Below are 24,417 nucleotides of genomic sequence, written 5' to 3'. Positions count from 1 at the left end.
AGCCGTGGCCGCTGAGCCTGCGCGTCCGGAGCCTGTGCTCCGCAACGGGAGAGGCCACAACAGAGGGAGGCCCGCATACCACAAAAAAAAAAAAAAAAAAAAAAAAAAAAATCACATACCAATTTATACTGTCATCACCATTGTATGTATATTCCCTTTGCTCCACATTCTTGCCCAATGCTTGATGTTGACATTTACCAATCTACTAGGTATGAAACGGTATCTCAATACGGTTTTAATGTTAAAACATATTTATACTGCCTCTATGATTAAAACTGTAGGGTACCAGAACATGAAGTGACAAACCAACAGAAGATAATAGAAAATGCAGAAATATAGCTAATTAATTACTTATAGCAATTAACTATAGGATAGGGGCACATCCCAAATCAGTGGGGAAAAGATGAACTTTTTAATAAGTAAGTGGTTTGTGATTTCCAAATAGCCATGTTAAAAAAAAAAAGAGAGAAAATTGGATCCATTCCCCAGACCATACAGCAAAATAAATTCCAATGGTCACAGATTTAAATGTTAATTGATAAAACCACACGAGTGCTAAAAGAAAATACGGGTGACTATCCTATAACTGTGCTGTCATTAAAATGGTAGCCATTATCCATACCTGGCTACCAAGTACCTGAAATGTGGCTAGGGACTGAATTTGAAGTTTTAATTTATTTTAAGTAATTTAAATTGAAATTTAAAAACTGACACTCAACTCAGTTATTAGAAAACTTAGAACAACTTGGTTATGTGAATTTACTTTTTCAACTGTAAATTTTATAGTCTAAATACAGATTAGGTATGTACAACGAAAAATTTAGTGACCACATTGAGATGTGCTAAGTATAAAATACACATCGGTTCTCAAAAATTTAGCATGAAAAAAATGTAAAATATCTCATTAGTAATTAAAAATGCTGATTACTTGTTGAAATAACAATATTTTTGATATATTGGGTTAAATAAAATGTTATTAATTTCATCTCTTTCTACTTTTTTTTATTGTGGCTGTTAAAAATTTACATATGTGGTTCCTATTATGTTTTTATTGGATAGTGCTGCTCTACAATCTAGAAGAAAAGTTTTTCCACATCCTGATTCAAATCCAAGAGGCAATAAAGAAAAAGACTGATATAACTGACTAAATCAAGGAAAAAAAATTTACACTGAAAAAACCATAATCAGAGGAAAAAGACAAATGATAAACTGGGGAAAAATTGTCAAATGTTAGGGATAATATCCCTAGCATATAATATTCCTAATACATAAAAAGCTTCATAAAATAAAGGGGGAAAAAAAAGACCTAAAATCCTATAAAAATCGGCAAAAAATATGAAGAGACAGTTCACAGAAAAAGAAATGCAAGTGGCCCCAAAACATACGAAAAGGAACTCAAGCTAACTCATAATAAAAGAAATGCAAATGTATCATTTAAATGGCAATGACCCAAAGGTTTTTACAACATGTCTACTGGTAAGACTGTGGGGTAAGAAGGCACTCTCATTACCTCTGGTGGGAATGCAAAATTGTGTAGCACCCACAGAAGGGACTTCGGCAATATTGAACAAAACTGCAAATCTATTCATCCTTTGACCCAGCAATCCCACTTCTAGGGATCTATCTAAAGATAAACTGGCAAGAATACGTACATAAATATTCACAAGGCTATTCACTGCAGCACTGTTCATTCAGCTGTCCATTGAGCTAAGGAAAAATAATGTTTCTGTTCAGGCTTTATGTCTGATTTGCAAATAAAACCCCACCACCAAAAACAAATCATTCCCAATACAATGTAAGAGCAAAAGACTGAAAATAACTATATATCCAAATGAACAAAGTTTGGTTTATTTACACAGTGGAGTCTCTGAAGTTGTAAAAGGCACTAAGAAATGTTCATATATGGCTTCAGAATGATCTCTGAAAAATACCATTAAGTGCAAAAGGCAAAGTGCGTAACTATAGTATGCAATCTTTTTTCTAAAAGGAAAAAATAGAGATATGTTTGCTTTCATTAAATAGAAACAATATGCACCTATGTATATATACATGTCATACACCACGTACATACAAAAACATATCCATATACAAACATATGTATATATCCATATCTCAGTAGCTAGATATACATACTTATATATTTTTCTAACTTTGTCCACTTGAACAGACCTAGGAACAATGACCAGCCCAGAGGCAATGAAAACTACTAACACCCGTATTGTGGTATCTAAATACCATTTACCAATAAAAAGATCTGGGGGCTTCCCTGGTGGCGCAGTGGTTGAGAGTCCGCCTGCCGATGCAGGGGACGCGGGTTCGTGCCCGGGTCCGGGAAGATCCCACATGCCGCGGAGCGGCTGGGCCCGTGAGCCATGGCCGCTGAGCCTGCGCGTCCGGAGCCTGTGCTCCGCGACGGGAGAAAGATCTGGGACAGGAAAAGTACTAGATCAGCCTGAAATACCTTGTTGTACCACAAAGTAAAGACGTCCTCAAAGACCACGAGAGTCATGTCAAAATGATTCAGAAGCCAATTTAAAGAGTCTCCTACAGGCCAAAGATAATTTGAACTTCAAAAGAAATAACTTCAAAGGACTATAAACACATGAATTGTGTTAAAATCCATGAGCTCATAATGATACTTTTAAAAAAACCTCATTGGTCTTCTTTGGAAGATGTTAGAAAGTCAACTCATAATTCTGAACATTATTTAAAACAGGGAACAAAACTGAGCATTAATTTTCCTATATCCCGAGGTAACCAAGTAATTGATGTGGTAAATTTCTTCTTAATAGAAAAATTCCAGCTAACAAATGCAGAAGGGATGATAGAATATCATCATTTTTCAACGGTTTCTGACATAATACATCTAAGCAATGGCCAAAGTGGTTTTTGAAGGGCCTGGGGAAGCTTTATAATGGAAAGGTCAGGCTGACAACACCTAAATCCACCAATTAGTCTTAACCTCACAAATAAAGAAACAAGAAGACCTCCTGATGTGATTGATTTAAGAGGAAGTACAGAACACTTTCTATGAGGCACTCTTGCCAAACTACCTGATCAAGCTTCCAGTCCAGATCAAACTACAGGAAATATTGGAAACTGAAGAATATAGTGAAGAGCACTAAGAAAGAAGATGCAATCGGCAAACTACAGAATGCAGGGAATCCTATAGATTAAATCCCTGTTTCTTTAACAAATAAACTGCTAGGGGAGAAAAAGATGAGGGAAAAATAGAGAAAGGAAGCCTATAAGGAAAGACGGGGACTTTCCTGGTGGCGCGGTGGTTAAGAATCCACCTGCCAATGCAGGGGACACGGGTTCGAGCCCTGGTCCGGGAAGACCCCACCTGCTGCAGAGCAACTAAGCCCGCAAGCCACAATTACCGAGCCCACACAGCGCAACTACAGAAGCCCACGCACCTAGAGCCCGTGCTCCACAACAAGAGAAGCCACTGCAATGAGAAGCCCGCGCACCGCGATGAAGAATAGCCCCCTGCTCACCGCAACTACAGAAAGCCCACAGAGCAATGAAGACCCAACGCAGCCAAAACAATAAAAACATAAAAATAAATAAAAATAACATAAAAAAAAAAAGAAAGACGGATGCATCTCTCAAGTGTGAAACAAATTAATCATTAAAAAAATGTTTGGGCCCACCAGGAAAATGTGATTACTGACTGGATACTTGATATAAAGAAATTATTGTTAAAAGTTTTTAGGAATGATAATGATATTGTGGTTATGTTAAAAGGAAAAAAAGCTGCTATCATTTAGAAATATAATCTAGTATACACAGACAAGATGACATAGTGTCTGTGATCTGCTTCAAAGGGAAGCAGTAGGTGAGGGGAAAGGAATGTGTTGTGTGCTGGGAAGGACACGGGGAATAGCGCAAAGAGAACTGCCCAGGAGTTGATCATTAAAAGCCTGACTTTAGAGTCAGAAGGCCTGGATTCCAGTCTCAGCACTACCACTTGCTGGCTACAAGATCTTATTAGTCAAGGTCCCGGAGACCCTGAGCCTCGGTTCTTTATCCATAAAGTAGAGGTAACAGTCGTAGGTTCTTCATAAGGTTGTCGCAAGCATTAAAGACAATGCATGTAAGGTACTTAGCATAGCACCTGGGTACAGAGTAAGCACTCAATACATGTTCGCTTTTATTGTTACTATTGTCAATTATTACCACTGATATTCAAGATCACGAAGCTAGAGTTAGGAGGTGGTGGAAAAGGGATACAATTTGCTGAATCCAAAGCCCACCCTCTTTCCAATACATTTATGATGCTGCCCCCATCTCCATCCAGGGTCTCTCAGTGGAGACTGAGGACAAGTAACAATTCACTCTGCAACAAGAGTCTCTATTTCTACCACAAACCTTTAATGACATTGCTACTCAGCATGGCTTCTGCAACTAGCCATCCTTTGTCACAATGTTGTCACTCAATGTGTCCTGCCTGTGGATGGCTCCTCATCTGGTGGAATGTAAACACTCAAGTGTTTTAACCCCTTTATAAATCACTATGCACAATCATAAATTCACAATGATTAAACACTGTGCTATTTCATCATCCTCCCAAAACATGGCCTCAGATTTTTACTACACCAGGTACTGGCATAAATTATGTAAGGCAAACCTCAGAATCCTGACATATAAAACTAACAAAGTGATAAAACTTCAAACTTTGCATGCAGCATGAATATAATAATAACACTAAGTACCTATATCTTGTTATCTCCCGTAAGGTAAATACTTCCACTTCCATTTAATAATAGAATTACAAATTCTGAGAAAAACTCTTCAATGCTATTTTACTTCTTCATGTGACAATTCTAAGCACACACCAATTCTTGATGCATCCTCTCTTCCTGACACCACCTGCCTGGTTCTCTTGCCTCAGTGAGGAGCCTGCACTTTTCAGTCTCCTTCACTATCCTTTCCATCCACAGCCCATAAAAGTTGGTGTTCCCTGGAACTCACGGTTCAGTGTTTTTCTTCTCTAATATTTACTTTCCCTGGGCAATCTCACACAAAACCATGTAGCTTCAACTACCACAGATTCAAAAACTCTCTCTCATTCATTCATTCAACAAATATGTGCTGGGCCCCAATTGTGTGGTAGGTGTCCTGGGGACACTCTGTTCCCCTCCAGTCTTTTACCCACACTCACAAAGGAACCATCTATCATGCAAATTATGTCTCTCCCTTGTTTATAATCTCTCAATGCATCTTATTTTGGGCAATGAGTCCAAACTATGTACTGTGAAGCCTTGCATAGTTGATCAGTCTTATCCTGCATCGTGCTGCAAGATGCAGAAGCTCCAGCCACAATGACCCACATCCACGTTTCTCCACATCACTGTGTGTCCTCTGCTGGAATGCCCTACTTCATCTTCCATCTGCCCCCAAATCCCTTTATCCACAAATGCCAGTCTGTGAATTAGTCTATGAATCCATAGTAAAATGAGGAAAAACAGCAAACCAATGTTGGTCCCCCAATATTTTTGGAAATGTCAGCAATACCCTAGGGGACCCTTGTGCAGCTTCCGAATGTCATCCAGAATACCTCCTTCTCTGTGAAGCCTTCTATGACTTCTTTATGTTGGGGAATCGTATAATTCATTGTCCAAACTGGGAGACTTTTGAGGGCAAAGGGGGTGCATTAGTAACTATGTTGAACAATGGCCACAGACCGGGACTGTCCCAGGGAGACAGGGTGCCGGGTCAGCCTACCTCTAGACAGAGTTGGCTGCTTTCTCCCCTCAACTTCCAAAGCACCTTGACTCTTTACGACATACCATGTGCTTGCCAATTCCCACACTTGTCTGAGAAGTCCACAAAGTCAGGGCCAGGCCTTCTTATCTGTATCTCCAGCATCTCTCCAGTGCCAGGCACAGAGATGACACAAAGTATCATCAACAAAAGTAAATGTTTGTTTAATATATTATCTAAGAGAGTAAGAGAGATTAGATGCTTTAACCTTGGGCAACAAAGGAATTCAACAATTCCCATTATCTTTTCTCATCCCTGAGAAACTCCACTTCCTCCTTTGGTTAAAGAGTTTTAAATGGGAGCAAGGTCTTCACAAAGAAAAATTCTAAGCCTCAGACCAATGACCAGCTGTCAATCAACCAACAGCTACTTATTCAGCATGTTATACTATTAAGGCCCAGTGGGCACAATAGAAGAGCTGATAATTCAGTGGGGCGACAAATAAACATAAATGAAGACCAAAACTAATAATGAAATAAACAACAAATAAGTGTTGCAGGAGTCCTTGGAAGCCAAGGGAGAAACCACTCTGATGGTCAGAGAAGACGCTCCCTGAAGGAGAAGGGATTTGAACTGAGACTCGAGAAATGGCTTGGACCCCAAGAGAAGCCACCGAGGGAGGAAAGCTCAAGGCCGGGTGGGGGTGGGTGTTCGGACGGCCACCAAGGGTAAGCAGAACGTTTGTTTGGGGAGGTGTACCTAGACTGTCATGGACTCCTGGCATAGAAACCAGAACATCTGAATTTTCAGTAGATATTAAACAACTCAAAGAGGTTCCTGGATTCTCACCTCCTTCCACAAAATAGTAATAGTATCTGCCTGAGACACAGAATTAGATATATGTAGCTTATTCCTTTATAACCTTTTAATTGTAAGAACTGTTACAAAATTATCTTCGGAAAATTGCCTTTGGCAGAACTTTCAGATAGAACTGCTGAAGTCACCCCTTGGCATGTATTAATTATCTGTGTCTTTGAAAAGTTCTCTGCAAACCTCAGCCTAAGCCTGCAGCTTCTCCTTACTCTACATCTGGCCTTTCAATCGTCTCCTGAAAGAAACTGTAGTGTTGATATAGGGGCTCCCCTGCACTGTAAACGACATGTGTAGATCTCCTTGTCAACTGTGGGGTTCAGGGAGAAGCTTTTAGGTGTGCCTGTGATGATACATACTGCATCTATTGGATTGTTGAGTGGGCGTCACCTCCTCCACCAGCATCTGTGATGATGGGTATGAAAAATGTCCTCACACTCCAGCAAAGACCACCAACCTCTCATTCTCCTTCTTTACCCTGCTCAGGCAGGGAAAAACATAAGTCGCCAAGTAAGGTAGAAAATGTCCAAATATATGGTGTAACAATAAACTGAAACTACTGCAATAACCACTGCACTCAAATAAAACACAGATCCATCAAAGAAAGGGAATTCTTACTTAAAAACAATTGTCCCTGCTTTCCTTTAAAGCACCTTCTTCCAAAAGCCCTGGAGCACTCAGGATATTGCGTAACTAGTGCTGGATCTACTTTTGAAGTACAGTTTTGTAAAAAGACCAATCTAAATCTAAGTTCGTATGCAATGAGTCAATAGGCTGTGTTTTTCCAGTAGTAGTCCTCTTTCTCCCACTGACCCTACTGGTAGGGCCAACATAGGTTATAAATGTATAAGGGAAAGCAACAATGTTAGGTCTTCGCTAAAGAATCCTTGCTTGGTAGAAATGTGTCTAGTGAGCTTATAAAATTTTCATGGAGAGGAGTAAAAACCACAACAAATGAGAAAAAATTTGGTTCAAGTTACAGCAATGTTTATTTAACCAACATTCATTTAACCAACATTTATTTAACTAAAGGAGAAAAAAATAAGGTATTGAGGATGAAATTAAACAAACCATTCTACTTCTGTGATTAGTAAGTAGATTTGGGTGTACAGGAAAGCCTTTCAATGGTGCCATTATGAAAATCTCTGAAATGCTTCTCAAGATATGTTGTCCAATCTTTAAAAATAACAATAGTCACCTAGATATTCCTTTATCTATTATCCAACATAGGCTGTAATAGCTAAGTGAAGTGAAGAAGCAAAGTGCTTCAGCTATGATTAAAGGGCTTAAGAGCCTTTAAAAGTCAAAAATATTGTGTAATCAAAAGTGGAAACAAAAGCAGAAAGATCCCCAAACTTGGGGGTGTTCTAACTCCATTCTTCTAAAGGTACAAAGCATGTATGCGGACTTCAACTCATGAATGCTGTAAACACATCTGCTGAGATGGCGTGAGCCTGTGAAACAGGCAGAGGCAGGCATGTGCTGGAAGATCTGAGGGCTTGATGGAGAGAAGTGGGTGGAAGGAATAAGGGAGGTGTAGGGGGCAAAGCAGGACAAGGCAGAGGGGCCCTGAGGGTGGAAAGGAGAAGTGGCTGGAAGCAGAAAGTCTACACTTGAGCAGAGACGTGGGAGGAGTCAGAGGGAAAGTGGGCCTGGAGATGCGGTTCAAGTACTGGAAAAGGTCATTCAGAAACACACAACCCAAGTCTTGCAGGCAGAAGTAAGGTGGTGGGAGAAGAAGCAGGAGAGCCTATGGATGAAAATCTGTGGGACAGAAAAACATGGAAACACTTCAGAAAGGACAGGTAGATGAAAGGGACATTTGGCAAAGGAGCAAGGTAAAAAGGCAGCCCAAGGAGAGCGAACAGATGTAGGGGCAGAGCCACAGAATGAATGCTGGCAGGCTGAGTGTGCTCGCTGCATGAGACAAGTCTCAACTTTGCTTGTTTTAAGTTATTTTAGAGGGACCGGCAGTGAATACCAATTACGGCTCCCTTGAGAAAATCCAGTAAACCAAGAGGTGGGGCTACCTGTGAGCTTCCCCAGGACCTCTCCCCGACTCCCTGATGCAGGCGTCTTCTGGGAGAGATCCCAGCATGGAAAACCCTGAGTGCTATGGCTGCAGTACAATGCCAAGTAAGACAAGGGTACATGAAAGAACTTTGAAAACCATAAAGCACCCTATAAATATGAAGCATTGTTATTCACTGAATGCCTCGGACAAAAAAAGAAACACCACAGTCACAATGAGGAGTGAAGAAATATTTGTCAAATACGGATATTATATATATATAATATATATATTATATATATATAATATATATATTATATATATAATCAAGATGACCCTAACTAGAAATTCCTATTTGAGAAGACATTATGCTTGGTATGTTTACTTTCCTGTCCAATACTTCTCAACATTTAAAAACCCTACCTGAGGGCTTCCCTGGTGGCGCAGTGGTTGAGAGTCCGCCTGCCGATGCAGGGGACACGGGTTCGTGCCCTGGTCCGGGAAGATCCCACATGCCGCGGAGCGTCTGGGCCCGTGAGCCACGGCCGCTGAGCCTGCGCGTCCGGAGCCTGTGCTCCGCAACGGGAGAGGCCACAACAGTGAGAGGCCCGCGTACCACAAAAAAAAAAAAAAAAAAAAAAACCCTACCTGAGGCATAATATGGAGCTCTTGATAAACTATCCTACTGATTTATTAAAATGGAAATCGCATCTAATGCATTTCCACGGAGGTTTTTGACACATTACAGATCTTAACTAATTAGGTGAATTCCATTCAATTCAATCACTCATTGAGTGATTCCAAGTGCAAGGTAGTGTACAAGCCGCCATGGGGGTTGCAGAGATGAGCAAAACAGTCTGCCTCTAACTACCTAGTTCGGTTAGTTAATCTTCTCAGTTTCCATTCAGATTGGGGCAGCTGCATCTCCTCTCACAAGTATAGAGAGAAAGCAGTCTTGACATTATGTGACTACCCTACAACCTAGGAAACGCATTTTCCAGAAACACAATGAATTAAAAAGAAAAAAAAAAAAGGGACTTCTTAATACCTGGTGACTGCGGACACTGCTGTGTGTTCATTTCCACATTCATCCTAGCCCAGTTTACATGCAACCACTCTTGTCCTGATTGCATAACCACAGCATGTCAAGTTGTTTCTTGTTGCAACTGTAACTTGTAAAGTTAAACTTCAGAACTGAGGGAGTCAAGCAAAATAACTGCCTACTTTAAAAATATGTATGTATATAATTTACATGTCACTTTAGATAAGCTCTTGATTTATGACCTCTTAAAGTCACAACTGTCACCAATTTTAAAATACGGTTTCACTGTACAATTCTCCCTGCACGCAGGCCCTATCCCTGTCTTCTCAGTTTTCTAAGTATTTTATATTGATCTATTGCAATCTGCCTTTCATGTTTTAATGAGAGCCTAAGTAATCACAGCTTTTACTTCTCCCAAGCTCCAAGGCTTCTAAAATTCCAAAGAAGGACCATAAGATGGCCAAAAATGCACTTGCTTGTGCCTCACAGGGTTCCAAATTCTATCGATAAGTTCACGTAAAGCTGGTGATACTTATCACACTTAAGACCCTCTGTGAATAATCTCCTGCCCTCTCCTTTTCTAATGGGTGGTGCCATGATTCTTTCTCTCCAACCTGGGGCATCTCATTCCCTGACAGAAAATACCTAGAAGAAAGGGGCCACAAGGAGCCTGGAGCAAGCCACTCAGGATGTGACAGTCAAGTCTTGCCTGGTCAAAAATCCAACACAGTGCTGAGGCACCATCAACCTGGAAATGATATTCACAATGGGACACACCACCTTCCTCCTGGGTAGAGTTTCTGCATCAGTCACAGCAAATAGTGCCAATTAATGAAGAAGCTTTTGATGTATACCCTGTGATTCTTCAAGAAGCTCAAATCACTTTGGACTGTGGCCTATTAATTCCCAGAAATCCATGCTAGATGATAAAGTGAGATCAGGGGTGAGAGGGTAAAGGGTAAATTACTAGCCAATAAAACAAAATTATCAGCTCTCTCAACCACTGAAACTGAGTCAGCTGAAAAGGGAAGCTAGAACCTCAGGATCCTTCTGGGATGAACTTTTCCTCCCTACCAACCAAGGCCAGTTTTTCTTGGGAAAAATGCCCGAATGGAGATAAGCTTGACAACAGAAGCACCCCACTCCTTCACAGCCAAGTGCTGAGTCCGCTTGTCTTTGTCGCTTTTCCGAGTAGCCCTCCGGAGCTGTTCTCTGAACCCAGTCTGCACAGCAGGAAACACTAAGGGAGGTTACATTTCAAGGCTGCATTTCTGATCCGTGAAGTGCTAGTCCCAGCACTGGTTTAATGCAGAGATAAATACACTCAGCTGGCCTATCACCAGCACTTACTACTTTATAAGCAGCAAAAGAAAAATAGATAATTAAGTCTAAATTAATTTCCATGCCTGATCAATGGCATTTCCAAACAGCCAACACAGAACATGTTCTACTGATCCTACAATCCAGCTCTAGAAGGTATGAAAAAGGGGAGGAAACCCCCAGACTGAGCATCTTGAACTTAAAGACCCTTCAGAAACATCACCTTCTCCCCCCAAGAAAGCCAGAGTAGCCCAGGCCCACTCTACCCATAATTTTTTTCTACCCTGGTACCTCCCAATTCTACCAACTGAAAGGTTATTCCATTAGGTAGAAGGTGAGCCCAGCCCATGAAGTAAAAAAGTGTTCATAAGATCCGTCTGTGTAATGAACGTGTCACTTCCCCAAACTGCCCAACTGTTTCCTTAAAAAAAAAAAACAAAAAAAAAAAAAAACAAAAAAAAAACCATTACATGGAATTTATGGTGTCAGTCCCCCTCCCAAAGTCTTTGTCAGATTATATGCGTCTTTAGTGAAGTTCTGGGTGACCAGGGTGTATCACTTCCAGACTTGCTCCAATCGCTGAACTTAGGGCTGTCTTCCAGCCACGGCACAAAATAAGCAACTATCTATTTTAAAACAATTTCCTACCCCACATGCGATGGGAGATACCTCATACATAGGTCGTCAACTTCCTACTGGAAAACAAGCACTTCTGTCGCAAACTGTGTTTGTCACCTCCCAGGATTAATGCGTGCTTATGTGTATATATTTTTATCCTTGACCGTGCAACTCTTGGAGCAGAGAAAGCCACCCCAATTTTTACCATCGTGCCTGAGACAATTCAGAGCTTTAGAAGAGGGATGAATGGGAGATGAAAGGCTCTAAGCCCAGGGGCTTCTCTCACACAAACAGTAAGTGGAAAAAAAAAAAAAAAATCCCTCCGAGGAGGGGGTGGGGGGCAGGGTGGAAGACCGGCGAAGGACGTCAGGCAGCAGACCAGAGGCAGCTGCGGCGGCCGCACTTCGCGAACTGCCTGCAGAAGGGAGTGAAATCTTTCCCCAGTACAATAACCAGGCACCCTCTGGCTGCCTCGCATGGGCACGAATAATAAATACATCGAGGCGGGCAAATCGCTGCATCGAGACGAGTCACCCCAAAAAGGTCAAAACTTCAGAAATCCCGGGGATCACGGCACCCACACAAACACATCGATCAGTCGGAGCGGGAGAAGAGACTCGGAGATTTAGCAAAGGATTCTGAATTTTGCTTTTTCTTTCAAGCTCTGGCTTGCAAAGTACGGCGGCTACAGGCAAAGCTCGAGAGGAGCAGGAAAGGCTGAGGGCGGCGGGGAGTGCGGATGGGAAGGGAGGGGGGTCGAATCCCACCCACCCAGGCCTCAATGTGACGAAAGTCGTCAGCAGCCCCAACCGCATCCCAACCCCTCCGCCCCGGCCAGCAGACGCCCCCAGCAGCTCCCCCCCCCCACCCCAGCTTCCCTCCCCGCCAGCCCCGCAACTGCAGCGGCGGCGGCGGCGGCGGCGGCGGCAGCTGCGGTGGCGGCAGCGGCAGCAGCAGCAGCCCCGGCCCGGGCCGCGCGCGCCAGCAGCGCCACGACCGCGGCTCCCATCCCAACCGCGCGGCAGGCACCCCGCAGGCCTCCCTCCCAGCCCACCCGGGCGCGCCCGGAGCGGAACCCGGGCGGGCTGCGCCGCCAACTCCCCCCGCCCCAGGTCGGCGTGGGCTCACGCTTACCTTGGGCGCTCGGGGGGGCTGAAGGTGGTAAGCCTCCCGCCCCCCGCCCGGATCCTCCTCGCTTGTTTTCTTCCTCCCTTCTCCTCCTCTTCCTCCTCCTCCCCACAGTGAGTCCGGGTCTCCCCCTCCTCCCAGACGCCGGGAGTAAGAGCCGAAACCCCCGAAGCCCGGCCCGCGTGCGTGCGTGCGGGAGGCGGCGGCGCGCGGCCAGCTCTCCAGTAACTGAGCGCGGCGCGCGGCTCCCAACTAAAGTGTGAAAGAAGCGGCGGCCGCGGCAGGGAACGTCCCCCCGGGCGTGGGCAGGGAGCAAGCCGGAGCTGGTGGGGAGCGAGCGAGAGAGGGAGGGGACCTGGAAAAAGGGAGGGGGAAGGAGGGAGGGGACCTCCTCGCCCAGTCACTCACTCGAGGGGCGGGGGCAGCCAGACACTCCCACACCGCCGGCCCCTCCCTGCGCCCGGCTCCTGCGCGCGTCCAGGACGCAGCCTCGCCCCTGGGAACGGCCTGCGGAGGCCGCGAGGGTGCCGCGCACCCCGGAGAAAGGGACCAGGAGAGCGGGGCTGCCAGGGCTGCAGAGAGGGAAGGAGGGTGAGGACGGGCGTGTGTGTGTGCGCGCGCACGCTCGCGGGCGCGCACCCCGCGCCGGCCGGCCAGAGGGAAGGGAGACCCCGACGCGAAAGCTGCGTCCTGGGCCTGACACCCGGGCGGTGGCGTGGGAGCCGCGGGGCCGCTCGGGGGCCGGGGCGGCCCAGCTCTGCGGGAAACCCAAGCCAGCCCTTGGGCCCAGCCGCTGGGCTGCGCCTGCTGGAAGCAGAGGGACGGAAGGCCGGGCATCCTCGCCGCGCCTCGCGGCCCCTCCCTTCGCTGGACCGGCGGGCGTTGCCCAGCGGCCCCGGCCCCTGCCCCGCTACCCTGCCCTGGAGCCGCGGCGCCTGCAAGATGAATGAAGCGTCGGCCACTGGGCAGAAGCTGCACTGGGGAGGGGAAGGAGACACCGCCTGAGACTTCGCGCCCTGCGCCCCCTCTTTGCCCCTCCGGCCTCTTGGGACTAAAGGGCCGAGGCCGAGCCTGCAAGGCGCGTTTGGGATGATTGGGGATCCACAAAGATCGCCGCCCACCATTTTACCTGCTCAGTTTTTGTGGACACTCACAAGAGGTCAACCAGTTTCTCACTCTCTGGGAGAAGGTATTTTTTCTTCTTTTCCTGGTCATACTGGGTGTTTCGTGTGCGCCCTGAATTGATCTTTCAACATTGATAGTGGTTGGATGTCTTTTGTGTGGCTTCCCCGCGCTTCGCTGCTCCTGCATTGCCCTAGACACGTGAGGAATGCCAGGCCTCCAGAGTGAGGACACCCAAGAAAACAAAAGGGGCAGAAGATCCTCCCTGGGTCCCGTGGATTACACGCAAACCGAATCATTTCTTACTTTGGGCCGAGATGAAGTTGGAAAACAGGAAAGGACACATCGGAGCTGTGACAGTGATGAGACACTTAACTGAAAAGCAAATTCATAATTTAATGAAATGAGTTAACCCACCCATAATGTCTAGAATGTTGGCCTTTTTGAGAAAAAAGAAAATGGTTTTCCAGTGTTTTTACTTTTTTAATTTGAATGGCTGGTATCACATTGTTTTTGAAACTGCTTTGTATTCCGTTTTTTAAATTATCCATATTCTAGTTTATTTTTCTCTTTGGAACCAGAATTCTTTGTAATCTGGCCTCCTGAAGAGGAGTGGTTTAGAAGGGCTGGTAGGCTAATTAGGATTCCAGTCAGGCACTGCCAGCCACCATCTGTTACCTTAGGTGACTTGTTTTATTTCTTTCAGCCTTCCTTCCCTCATCTGTAAAATGGGGTTGGTGATACTATTTCCTATCTCATAGGCATGTTGTCAAAATAAAAGGAAAATAAAATGAGGTGGCAATGCATATAAAAAACATTGCGTAATGCCTGACACATGGTAAGAACTCAATAAATGTGGGCTGTTCTTTCAAATATATAGTTTAATCCCGGATTTGGTAATTTGGTAGACTTTTTTTTTTTCTCTCTTTGCATTCCTTCTTAAAGTTGGGAGTGAAAATCCATCTGCTGGGTTTATACAAATGTAGTCAACATTTCTCTGGGGTTTTTAGGCCACTCCTAAAAACTTCTCCTGTGGTAAGATGAAAGAAGTATATAACTAAGATGTGTGTGTGTGTGTTTATTTACATATAATTCTATATAAAAGGATGCTTGAGGATAACCAGGTTTTTCTCTTTCCCCACTTCTCTCCTTCCCTCACTACCACGTGAATAGACCAAGCTCTATAAATGTTGACCTGTGTTGTAATCTATCTCTTCAGGGCTCAGAACAGTGACTGGCACCATAGATTTCTTGAGAGCAAGGCAATGTAGGTCTCCTCTGAATTGATAGCCTCAGAAGTAACAGAAGGCCACAGAGCAAGCACTCCATACATGTATAAGTTTACAAAATCCATACTATGAACTTCTAAAGCAAGTTTTTAATTATTCAAAATAATACATGGTCACTGTGGAAAAATTTCAGAAACTCAGCCAGGTATGAAGGAAATAAAAATCACCATATTCCTACCCTCCAGAGAGCAGTACTCAGTAAGTGCTTCAAGTAAATCCATTTTCCCTTCATTTATTTCATTATTATTCAATCAGCAAACGTTTGTTAAGAACCTAGTTTAGGGACCAGACATCTTCCCAGGGCTGAGAACAGGTGGTATGTTGTGTTAATTCTCACTGGAAACTACCCCTTAGAAGCAACACTTTATGTGGTAGTTAAGGTTCTCAGGATAGTCACAAAAGTCCGTGAGAGGAATCCCATAATTAACCTATAGTGCTGACCAGAAACAATCCAGGTTTTGTAGGGTTTGAATCACTTACAATTTGGGGAGCCACTTTCCAGCTAAGGAAGCTAAAAGTGCAAAAGCCCCCTGGGAAAGGCTCATGTGAATAAGGTGTCGTGGAACTTAAGCCCTTTTTGCCTCTCAGTAAACCCTGTTTGGTGCTGGCATTTCTGTAGAAATTAACTGCTCTGATAAACATTTTTTTTTTAATGTGAACATTCATTCCTCATTTACCTGGGATCCCTGGGGCACCTTTCCTTTCTCCCCCAAATGTGGAGGACATGGGAGTGGAGATTCCCATCACCACCACAACCACGACACACACACATTTTCTTCCTTTTTTTGTTTTTTTTGTTTTTTTGGCCTTGCCAGGGGGCATGCAGGATCTTAGTTCTGAGACCAGGGATTGAACCCTGCAGTGGAAGCTTGGAGTCTTAACCACTGGACGGCCAGGGAAGTCCCCTGCACACACATTCTCTTGCACGTAGCCACAGCAGGGGCAGTTGGGCCATGGGGATTTGGGTAAGGACTGCAGAAGGGAGGGTAGGAAGGGTACAGGGGGAGGGGAGGGGCAGACAGGATGGGCCTCTGAGGTGCTGGAGAGGCTTAGGTATGTACCCTAAACCAGTGGTCCTCAACCTTTCTGGTACCAGGGACTGGTTTTGTGGAAGACAATTTTTCTGGGGGGGTTCGGGCAGTAAGGCAAGCGATGGGGAGCGATGCGGAGCCGCAGATGAAGCCTTGCCAGCCACTCACCTCCTGCTGTGCGGCCCAGTTCCTAACAGGCTGAGGATCCGTACCAGTCCACGGACCGGGGCTTGGGGGCCCCTGCCCTAAACCACACAGCAAGAGTTGCCTGCACATCTGTTTGGTCAGCACAATCTAAATCTACTATACATTTATATTAGACTGTGCTAATTACTTCACCCCTCTGTGCTTATGTATCTTCAAACACTCTAAATACAATTTTCAAAAAAAAAAAAATCTCTTTTGCCCAGAAAAGTTAAGTTTTAACCTTCAAAGACACTTCTTTCATAACTGATTTTCTTTTATTTCTAAAGCTTTAACTTATAAATATTTGGCACTATAGAACATTTATAACACATAAATTTGAAATTTTTGTTTCTTATGTTTCTTTTAAGTACAGCGTTATGGATTGAATGTTTGTATCCCCAAATTCATATGTCGGAGCCTTAATCCCCAATGCTGATGGTATTAGGAGGAGGTAGGCCTTTGGGAGATGAGGTCATGGTGGGGAGCGGGGGGCCTCATGGTGAGATTAGTGCTCTTAGAAGAACCCAGAGAGCTCTCCTCCACTCCACCTCTCCCCACCCAGAACACAAGCAAACCGGGAAAAGGGTCCTTACCAAGAACTTGACCATGCTGGCACTTTGATCTCAGACTTCCAGCCTCCAGAACTGTGAGAAGTAGATATATCTTGTTTAAGTTACCCAGCCTGTGGTATTTTGTTTTAGCAGCCCAAACTGACTAAGACATATAGGGTCCCTTTACCATTGACTGTAAAAAAGAAACCAATGAAAGTACAGGTTGATTGAATAAAATAGTAAAATCTATACACTGCTGCTTCCTATAATTTCTCATATGAATTTAAATGAATTCAATTTATGTGATTTATTTTTAAAAAGCTTCCAATCTGGTTAATTTTTCTGAATAATCAAGTCAAAAGTAGCTTTGGCAGGATTATTCAGAAACAAGTGATCCTAAAATAAGTACTACTCTGAAATGTGCTTTCTTTGTACTTGCTCCATGCAATAACAGCTAACACTGATTGTCTGCTGTGTGGTAAGCATGGTATTATGTAATTCATAATGTACATGAGCTAACTCACTTCATCTTCCCGGCAAAGCAATCAGAGAGATAGGAATATTATCATCATTCCCATGCAGATGTGGAAATGGAAGCACAGAGGGGTGAAGTAATTAGCACAAGGCCAAGGTTGATTTTCACCAGTCAAATGCCAGAGCCCACATTCTTAACTGTTAGAAATATGTTTTCTCTTCAACCTCTCCCACTCTTATACCTCAGTCTAACTCCTACAGTGGCTGAAGAACCCCAGCCTCTGAATTTCTGAACCTTTGGAAAATCCATAGTTTCCGTCACTTGCTGAAATTTTACAGCCTTATACGACTGGGGTCCTTCCATATCTTTATGGTGGCATCAAGATCAGTAGCTATTGATGTGAGACTAGATAGTTGTGTGTGTGTGTGTGTGTGTGTGTGTGTGTGTGTGTGTGTGTTTAAATGTTTAAATCTTTGGGGGTACCACAATGCACATTACCCAGGTAATGGACCCAGTAAGCAGTTGTGGATTGAGTGTTGTTTTTGTATTTTTTTTTATAATGGTTCATTCTAGTGACACCACACCAGCTCCTTCTGAATGGTTGGGGCTACGTCAGAGCAGGGAGTTTAAGGTCAGTGTTAACAACTGGCTAATGGTTCTAACTGGTCTCTCAACTGTGTGTGAGGTACTCTGAGTAACCTGCTTTTCTAGATAGGAAAATTATGATTCTTACATCTGTTTTTTTTTTTCTTCCTCTGGTTTCTCCTTAGGGTATGTATTTTCTTTATTTCATTTTCAAAATTGGAGTAGATAGAAGATGAAAACATGGAACATAGTCACCTGGAGCAAGAAGTGTTAGGAATCCATAACCAAGGAGTGAGATTCAGCCACAGGTCAAAGAGAAGAATGAAGTAGAGGGAGGGGAACTCCCGGTACCTGGGAGGGGTCGGCCAAGCCCCCCCCCCCACCCTCGCACCCCGCCTCCCCCAGGCTGTCTGCTTCCTCTCCTTGTTTCATGGCCTTCTCCAGATAGCGGAAGTTCGCTTTCCAGCTTGGAGCCCATTTTCCCGGGTCACACAACAGCTCCACCACTGTGGGTGTTAACAGATGAATCTCCAGACGCTGAAGTCATTGGTTCTTACTGATATCTGCTAGAGTCCTATCTTGCTTCCAGCTTATGTGCGCTAATAGTATTGTTATTTCACGTGTTGGTCTTGTCTCTCCAATCAACTGTAAGCTCTGTTAGAACTGAAGACATTGATGTTCCTATAGCACTCGAGCCAGACAGTGGGAACTCTATACAGCCTTAGGAGTAAGGGTTGCTATTCACTTATTAAGTCACTATGTGGGCTCCTCTTAGTGACAATGGAAAGGAAATATTGACATCCAGAAACTTCAGCAACTGTGATATAACCAAAGGAATGTGGCTAAAGTAGAAAAGGAAATTGTGTGCGTGTGTGTGCCTACGTGTGGGTGTGTGTGTGAAAAAGAGAGTAAAAACAGAAACAAACAAAAAAAAATTTTTCATCTCCATCTCAACTTTACCTCTTTGAAAAGCCCCTCTCCTTCCCCTACTCCCTTTCAGAAACTGAAACAATATTGAGGAGGTAAACATAAAAAGTTGCAGCTTCCTTCACCATAACTAAGCAAGAACCCCTAAAATAGCTAATAAGTCATTACCTCTCATTACACTGCAGTTCAAAAGCTATACTGGTTCTGATGTTACGGACTGATTTCAGATTCAATTATTGAGAATTAAAGTTTTTATTTTATTTTATTTTTCTGTTACAAAGTGTTAGTTTCTTTTTTATTTTCAGTTGAGATATAATTGGAGAATTAAAGTTTTTACAAGTTAATGGAAAATATTGCTCTCATTGAGATATAAACAACCTACTCTTTCAGATCATATTCTTAAAGGAAAGGAAGGAACTGAAAAATTCCAAAACAAGGGTTTCAAGTGGTTTTTGGGTGTTAGTGTATATCAAGCAGTTTTCTAATCTCCCCCACATGTTTTAACTGATTTAAGCCTCCCTGCAATGCTATAAAGGAATTGTTATTAGGAATATCTCCATTTTCTAGAGGCGAGATCTGAGGAACAGCAAGGTTAAGTAATACGGCCAACACCAAGCTTACCCCAAGTAATAAATGACAGAGCTGGGGTTTGCTCTTAGACCTGGTACTTAGACTACACCAACCACATTGACGGTGGCCACTGGGCACAGAAAAGAACAATTTTATCTTCTGGAATCTGCTGGATGATAGGTAGCCTCAGTACACTTTCCGTCTTCTCCAGAGTGGTCTTTATCACTTGCGAGGGGCCAGAACAAGAAAAAAGGCATAACCTTGTCAGACCGTGACACTGCTGGCTAATCAGAAGCTTCCTGTGGGTTCTTCTAGCCAGAAGACTATTGACAGAGGTAGGCGATTACAGCGCAAAGGTGGCTAGAAGGCTTGAGACATGATGACATTTCTATGCTTCAGCCCTCAGTTTAATTAAATCAGTCCTTGGTCCAAAATAACTCTGTCGATGAACAGCTGTGCCTTATTCAGAATGCTCAGTGTCGATGTAAGGTAAGCATTAGCATGAACATTTAAAATGCTTTCACCAGTTTGAAATGGTGGCTTTATTCTTTTCCTCCTGTCCTCCTTGCTTAGTTCTGCAACCCCAGTCCAAGCCTCAGTCCCTCTCTGCTGGACTCTTAAGTCAGTCACCTTGGCTTCAGACTCTCTGGTTGAACACCATCCTTGTTGCTGTCAGAGCCCCTTCTCTAAGGCACAGATCCATTTAGCTTACATGCCTCCAGCTCTTTTTCTTTTTTTTTTTTTTTTTTTTTTTTTTGTGGTACGCGGGCCTCCCTCTGCTGCGGCCTCTCCCGTTGCGGAGCACAGGCTCCGGACGCGCAGGCTCAGCGGCCATGGCTCACGGGCCCAGCCGCTCCGCGGCACGTGGGATCCTCCCGGACCGGGGCGCGAACCCGGTTCCCCTGCATCGGCAGGCGGACGCGCAACCACTGCGCCACCAGGGAAGCCCCACCTCCAGCTCTTTGATGGTCCAGAATGAATTCTAAACTTCTCCATCACGACACCAAACCTTCCATAATTTGGCCTCTGCTTACCTTTCCAGGCTGATTCTCAGTTCCAATCGCTAACTGGATGGATGATGGCCCAGCTACCCAGCTGATTTGCTGTTTCCCATCCATATTCTGCTGTTTTCTACCCCTGTGCCCTTGCACATGTCCCTCTGTGTAGACTACTCAAACCCCTACACATATCAAGAGCTGGCCTCTCAGCTGATTCCAGTATTCTCTGCCACTCACCAGCTCTGTCATGTGGGGAAGACATCTTGACCACTGAGCCTCAGGTTCTTCATCTGCACCAGAGTGACCATACTATGTATACAGAGAATTAGAAATAAAGGCCTGGTGTTTGGCACACTTAGCTATTAGTAAATGGCTACTGTATTATCACTTGTTCTCTGTGGTATGGCTTAGAACTCATTCGTTCTGAGAAGCTTTCCAAAGTCCCCCTTGTCAGAATTGAGCTCTTCCTCCCCCACTTCCTATTGAAGTTTTAGGGTTATTTTAAAGGCCTTTGAGATTTGGTTTATTTGTTATAGTACTTAACCAGTTCTGACTAATACATGTCAAATACGTGTCTTGCAAATTGTACAAGTCAGTCGTCTTCAGTATATTGACATGACTGGGCAACCATCACCACTCCGTAATTCTGGAACATTTTCACCATCTCAAAGAATAGGAGGGTTCCAATTTCTCCACATCTTCACAGACACTTGTTATTGCCTGCCTTTTTTGTTCTAGCTGTCCTAGTGGGTGTGAAGTTGTACCTCATTGTAGGCTTGATTTGCATTTCCCTAATGACTAATCATGTTGAACATCTTTTCATGTGCTCTTCTCTTGAAGCTTGCTTATAACTTTATGATGGCAATTGCTATAGCCAGCATCTGGTTACCCTTTACATTTCCTATAACCTTTTGCTGAAAGCTTTGTAAATGGTGGGGCTCAAATTGTGTTTAATGAATGAGTTATTTATTCCTAATATCACCCACTAGGTATCCTAATATGAACTGACTATGGAGAGAGGAGAGAGAACAAAGAAAGTATGGAGAAAAGAATAGAGCAAAACACCCCAAAGAATACAGTGCCTATTATTCTGAGAGTATCCAAATTACATGTTAAATAATACTTTACAGCTCTTAAAGATAGCCTGATATTTCTACCAGGTGATTTGCTTTCATTGCATTTTCCCCTTGATTAGTTGGGCAGATTCAATAAGGAGGTATTATGTAAAAATTAAAACTTTTTGGTTTTAAGTGAGAGAAAAAAAGAATTAAACTGGAAAATGTAATTTTCAACTCATGATAATAATTGAGCACAAGGGCTTAACTCCTTCCTGCTCCTTCAAAGGAATTTTTAAAAGTAGGAGGAAATCTGTAACTATCTGAGAAAATCAATTAAGATGCTACCACAATCGAGAAAAATCTAAAAAATATTTGTTAGATACTTTCTTTAAATGAAGTGAGGCCCCTTTGAAAGAAAATAAAGGCAACCCTCAATCTGCTAAATGCAAAAGCAAGACCCAAGGAACTAGAAGAAGGAGTTTGTGATGGAATCTCACTGTCACCCATGCAGAGAGGCTGGAGCTAGACTTGCCAGGGAGTAGTGAATCATCCCTACAAACCTCCCGGAAGTGTACCAAACAGCCAAGTGCAGAGTCAGATCTCACTGCAGTAGTGCTCAGGTCCAGGTGGTAAGGGCGATTCTGGAGAGAGAGCCTAGCCCAGGCAATGGTGGGCTACCCCACAACGGGCAAACTCCACCACTCAGTAGAAGGCTCCCACTCACCAGGGCTGCCTGCCTTCCGTAGAGATCCATGCTTGAGTTTCATGTCCACCTTCTCAGGCTACTGCTCTGATTGATATAAACTGGTCCCTTCTTCCTGTGCTGAAGAAAGTGGTGGTGTTTTAGTTAGGCTTTGTTCATTGTAAGGAATAGAAGCTTAATCATACTAGCTTGAGTTGGAGGGACTAGGAAGAATTACTGTAAGACTTTAGAAAGCATCATAGGAAGCAGAGTCCTTCTGGAAATTCAAGAACAGGAACCCTATAATGAGTAGGCCTCGTGGACACCAGCGTAAGGAGCCACAGCGGGAACCCACAACTGATGGGGTTCCATACTGCTCCTACATGTCTGCCCCACTGTAAAGAATTGTCATGCCTCCTAGGAGTTCTCATCACAAGGAAAAAATTTTTTTTCTTTTCTTTCCTTTCTTTTTTTTTGGTATCTATGTGAGATGATGGATGTTAACTAAATTTATTGAGGAAATCATTTCACAGTATATGTAAGTCAAGTCATTACACTCTGCACCTTAAACTTATACAATGTTATATATGTCAGTAAAACTGAGGAAAAAACAATTGTAATGCCAGTGAATGAGAATGATATTATTATTGATGATATATCAAATAGACTCTAATTCATATGTACACCAGTCACAAATTTAAATATGTTATGAGTAGTAGCAATTTACTTTGCAAAACACCACACAGCAGTTCACAGTGGCTGAGATCCACTGTGGTCAGCAAAAGAGAAAGGCTGGTATATTTCCCAAAGTAGAGAAATGTATAGGCCCCATTCTTTGATGGTAGTGCAGTAAAACTGGAAATGAATCAAAAGGAGATTTTTAAAAACCACAAAACATTTAAAAATACTATCCTTGTGTGTAATAAAGATGAAAGTTCAAATAAATGGGAAAGGCTAGATTATGCTATAAATAGTGTTGGAACAAACTGGTAACAATTTGCAAAATGACAAAATTAGATTCCTACCTTGAGAAATATATAAAAATAAATCCCAGATGGCTGACATTTTTAAATGTGAAAAGTAAAGCCACTTTTATATTCTTTTCAGTAGAAAAATAAATAAATCATAGGTAAAATTTTATATAATCTTGAAATAGGCAAGGCTTATCTAAGCAGAAATCATAAATGAAAAGATCACTAGTTTTGAATGCATGAAACAATTGTACGTGAGAAAAACATCATAAACAAAATTAAAAAGTAAATGACACATGGGTAATATTTGTGATATATTTGATAGATAAATGGTTAGGTCATTAATACGTAAAGAGTCCTGTAAACCAATAATAAAAATACACAAATTTGATAGAAAACTGGTCAAGGATGTGAAGAAATAATTCACCAAAGATGAACTATAAATTACTAATAAAATAAATAAAAAGTTAAATATTACTAGTGTTTAAAGGAAATAAATTAAAAATATGATGCCATTTTCTCCCTAACTGGCAAGAGTTTTTTTAAAAAATACTGTCTTTAGAGTTAAGGAAGGTTTAGGGAAACAGGTACCCTTATATGCCGCTGATAAAATAATTTATCAATATATTTCAAAAGAATTAGAAGTTGCATTCCCTTTGCCTTAGCAATTACTAGCCTTCTAGGAATTTATCATAAGGAAATATTCAGAGATGTATGCTAATATACATACTGTGCTAAGGAGTTTTTAATGATATGGGGAAATGTTTGATACATTATACTATAAAAAAGATATCAAATTATATGTTAGGAAGATCATAAAAAAGTTAAAAGATATACACATATGCTCTGAAAAATATTAAAATGTTAATGATTTCTGTGGTAGAATTTGGGGTGATTGATTTTAAAATATATTTCTTCATTTTTCAAAGAGCACATTTTACTTTTATAGTTAGAGAAAAAGGGTATTGAAAACAGAGTCTACTTCTTTAAGAATCTTTCCCTAAGAACAATTAAAGAAGTGTAGCTATTGGGACTGAAAATGACCTTTAAGATTTTTAGTTCAAACCCCCATTCTGCTCACTGCAAACTCATTCAGCATTTATACTATAATTAATACGTTTTGAGATTGCTCTTTTTTTTTTTTGCGGTATGTGGGCCTCTCACTGTTGTGGCCTCTCCCGATGCGGAGCCCAGGCTCCGGACGCGCAGGCTCAGCGGCCATGGCTCAGGGGCCCAGCCGCTCCGCGGCATGTGGGATCCTCCCGGACCAGGGC

At 43.0% G+C, this 24,417-nt stretch overlaps 1 protein-coding gene and 1 long non-coding RNA gene across 8 annotated transcripts in view; both read right to left on the bottom strand.

The window, feature by feature from the left end:
- Window positions 1–14,841, bottom strand: part of C4H1orf21 (chromosome 4 C1orf21 homolog) — a 233,112-nt gene extending 218,271 nt beyond the window's left edge. For 2 of the 5 annotated variants that reach the window (XM_028488429.2, XM_028488430.2), the window contains exon 1: window positions 12,705–12,997. The gene's annotated coding sequence lies outside the window, so the exon portion shown is untranslated. Of the gene's footprint in view, window positions 1–12,704; window positions 12,998–13,827 lie in introns of those variants that run through there. The other 3 variants (XM_028488425.2, XM_028488428.2, XM_024133781.3) reach the window with 3 other exon arrangements.
- Window positions 14,842–16,069: 1,228 nt separating this feature from the next.
- LOC114486131 (uncharacterized) overlaps window positions 16,070–24,417 on the bottom strand; it is a 16,489-nt gene continuing 8,141 nt past the window's right edge. The window contains exons 3-4 of one of the 3 annotated variants that reach the window (XR_003679382.1): window positions 22,215–22,313; window positions 16,070–16,970 (exon numbers count right to left, since the gene is read on the bottom strand). This is a non-coding gene — a long non-coding RNA (uncharacterized lncRNA). Of the gene's footprint in view, window positions 16,971–19,175; window positions 22,314–24,417 lie in introns of those variants that run through there. The other 2 variants (XR_008617041.1, XR_008617042.1) reach the window with 2 other exon arrangements.

Source organism: Physeter macrocephalus, chromosome 4 (assembly GCF_002837175.3).
Source record: "Physeter macrocephalus isolate SW-GA chromosome 4, ASM283717v5, whole genome shotgun sequence".
NCBI classification, from domain to species: Eukaryota; Metazoa; Chordata; class Mammalia; order Artiodactyla; family Physeteridae; genus Physeter; species Physeter macrocephalus.
Note: the sequence above shows the minus strand (reverse complement) of the source record. Positions and strands in the feature narration are given on the sequence as shown.